We start from the raw sequence: 3,161 nt of genomic DNA on the forward strand, positions 1-3,161 counted from the left end.
TATATATATATATATATATATATATCAGTGGAAACTTATGGTCACGAATAATGTTACAAAACAGTTATTATTATCAAAATTAGAAAACCAGGATATTGATTCACATCTCGTAGTGTATATTATCGGTCGGGTATTGTTATCTACAAGGCTCCGTCCAAAGAATTAAGAGCAAGGTAGCAATTATGCAACATGTCAGGTAGAAACACTTTGGGTACAGGTGACTGAAAGAATGCATGTATATAACAAATGTGGGCAGCTTAGAGTGTATGAAAAGTTGTAAAATGATGATAGGTATAATAGAGGGGAAAACACTAGTAATTGAATGACACTTTCAGCAGATTGAGGAAATCAAAGAGAAAGTAAGAAATAGGGAAGAAATCGATAGACACATAAATAGACAGTTAATCTCTTGTGTATATGCACAAATCTACGAAGAATCGCGAGACTCAGAGTAACATTAATAGACTAATCTCATTACCAAGTAATTATACTCTGATTTGTACATTCAAACGTGCATATGAGTGTGGGTGTGAATCCATCAATTTCTCTCTCTTTATATGTGTGTGTGCGTATATATATATATATATATATATATATATAAACTGAGAAAACGGAAGACACGCAGGAAAAAATAAAAATTAGTAGGTAATTTTTTAAAAAAAATAAAGACTAGTATGGACAAAAAAGAAAAACGTAAAATAACAAGGTGAATACATGCAATTAGCATTCACTTACATGAAAGAAGTAATTAGAAGAAATGTTAAGGAACCCACATCAATTTGTCCAACCACATGTCTCTGAATTCTAAACAATCATTGATTGAAATGAATCAATGAGAATTGTCATTGGTAGTTCACTTAGTCTCACATATATGCTTTAGCCATCAATAACACAGAATTCGACGAGGGAAACCTTTATGCGATCGCTTGCCCCGATAGAAATAGCAGTCAAATTACCACGAATCATACTGTTTAGTCTTAGAAAAGAAGGATATTAGATAATGTGGTTATAGGTGAACTGTGTCTAGAAAACACGTAATGGTCATTGTTTGAATACTTTTGATTGTAGATCTGCTCTATAAGGGCTAATCTGGACTAAATAAATATACTTAATAAATGGATCGATAGGTGATGAACAGTAATTAAGGAAAATTACTTACTATTTCATAACATTTTCATTCCTTCATATAGTCAAAATAAAAAGGTTTGTTTCGAAAGATCACCGCCAAAATATGAAGATAGAAACATTCAGATACCACCGCACGAGTTTCACTTAATGAGTATGTGGCTGTGGGTGTGTGTGTGGAGCAGCTACTCATACCATTCAAGTGGAAGCAGCTTACTCTTTACTTACATATATATACATACATTGCTTACTTTGAATACATTTTCTTTCAAAAAGGAAAGAGTTAATTAAATATTTCAATTCAATATCGGATTTGCATGACATGTGCATTTGGAAGTACGATAGTGAATTGACAATCAAAACACTAGACATGTTCACAATATGAATCAAAACTCACATCTTTGCCTTCTGTTCTCTCACTAATTTCAAAGAGTGCGTTAGGAAATGGTAAAATTTCATTCTGTTGCAAACAAATAAACAACGGTGATACACTATATAGCGTTAAAGAAGCTACCGGTTAGATGTAAACATAGAAAGGGGCAGATAACAAGTTGGCTTAAAGTCGGAGTTGGCTGATTCAAGGCAGGAAAGAAGGAATACTGAGAAGAGAAATATATGCTGACATGGAAACCAGAATAAATGTTGGATGTCGCATCTCAAGGCGTGAATGGGGAAGGTCAGTGCCACTAAAGGAAGTAAAATTGTCTAAGAGTAACAAACATGTTCATAAAAAATATATAATTGTCAAAATAGAAGAGTAGGATATCTTGGGGTATCATGCATAGATATCAAAAACAAGACTATACACACACTCATACATATATAGACATATACATGTGTATGTGTGTGTGTGTCTGTGTGTATGCACACACACACAAGAATTTTCGTGTGTATGAATGTTCACTGTCTCATAGTTGCATGAGTCAGACTTTCTATGGCCAGAAGCCCACCCTGTTGCCAACTTTCTCTTGTTCTCAGGAGAGGTAATATTTCCCTATGGTCTGACAGGTTTTTCTTGAAAGATTGAAAACAAACAATGCTTGTTTACAACCATCATGTAGTATCAAGAACAGATACACACATACACAGATACAATCTCAAGGCTTTGGTCAGCCCAGAGCTATAGCAGAAGACACTTGCCAAAGGTGCCATGCAGAAAGACTGGATCTAAGACAACATGGTCGGGAAGCAAGATTCTTAACCATACAAACATGCCCATACCTATCCATACATACATACGTATGTATATGTATACTTATCATCATCATCATCATCATTATTTTAACATCTGTTTTTCATACTAGCATGAGTTAGATGGGTCGTCAATGGTACAAGTCATCGCCAATTGCAAGCTGCTATTCCTGAAAACTAGGTGCTTGTACATGTCATTTTGGCTTCCTTTGTACAAATGGATCCTCTTCCTAATGCCAACTACTTTACAGAATGGACTGGATGCATTTTCTCATGGTACCAGTATGAATGAGGTTGAATAATCTTTGATGAGATGAGAGGGTCCTTATCTTGAAATTACTGTCACTCCTCTTCTTGTAAAATGACTTCTCCAACATCAGATGGGGTATCATTGACAGGGCCCATCTTATTCGCCTGAAGCTTTCAATTGCCCACTCTGTCTCCATCAAATACTATATATTGGGTTGTCCAGAAAGTTCGTGCCGATTTTTAAAGGAAAGAAAAAGGTCAATAAATACTTGCCATTACATTTTTAATCAACCAAATACGAACCATTTTGATGCAAAATGCGTCTCCATTTTTCCTTTAACTTGAAAATACCTTTTTCCCAAGATTGAGGTGGTTTCATGGCAAAGAATTCATCAACGTATCTTTTTATGTCATCCAAAGAATTGAATTTTTACCATTAAGACTATTCTGCAGAGACCTGAATAAGTGGAAATCCAAAGGAGCAATATCTGATGAATATGGAAGGTGTGGTAACACATCCCAGCTGAGCTGCAGCAATTTTTGTCTGTTTCCCAAAGAAACGTGCAGTCTTGCATTATCATGTTGGAAAACAACAC

At 35.1% G+C, this 3,161-nt stretch overlaps 1 protein-coding gene and 1 long non-coding RNA gene across 4 annotated transcripts in view; one reads left to right on the forward strand and one right to left on the reverse strand.

Moving 5' to 3' along the window:
* The window catches only part of LOC106884023 (zinc finger protein OZF), a 25,138-nt gene extending 23,502 nt beyond the window's left edge, over window positions 1-1,636 (reverse strand). Inside the window, exon 1 of one of the 3 annotated variants that reach the window (XM_052972772.1) lies at window positions 1,523-1,636. The gene's annotated coding sequence lies outside the window, so the exon portion shown is untranslated. Of the gene's footprint in view, window positions 1-735; window positions 1,119-1,159; window positions 1,493-1,522 lie in introns of those variants that run through there. The other 2 variants (XM_014935197.2, XM_052972773.1) reach the window with 2 other exon arrangements.
* A 22-nt stretch (window positions 1,637-1,658) lies between these two features.
* Window positions 1,659-3,161, forward strand: part of LOC128249376 (uncharacterized) — a 16,914-nt gene continuing 15,411 nt past the window's right edge. The window contains exon 1 of the long non-coding RNA XR_008265478.1: window positions 1,659-1,801. This is a non-coding gene — a long non-coding RNA (uncharacterized LOC128249376). The remainder of the gene's footprint in view (window positions 1,802-3,161) is intronic.

This window comes from Octopus bimaculoides, chromosome 14 (assembly GCF_001194135.2).
Source record: "Octopus bimaculoides isolate UCB-OBI-ISO-001 chromosome 14, ASM119413v2, whole genome shotgun sequence".
Classification (NCBI taxonomy): Eukaryota; Metazoa; Mollusca; class Cephalopoda; order Octopoda; family Octopodidae; genus Octopus; species Octopus bimaculoides.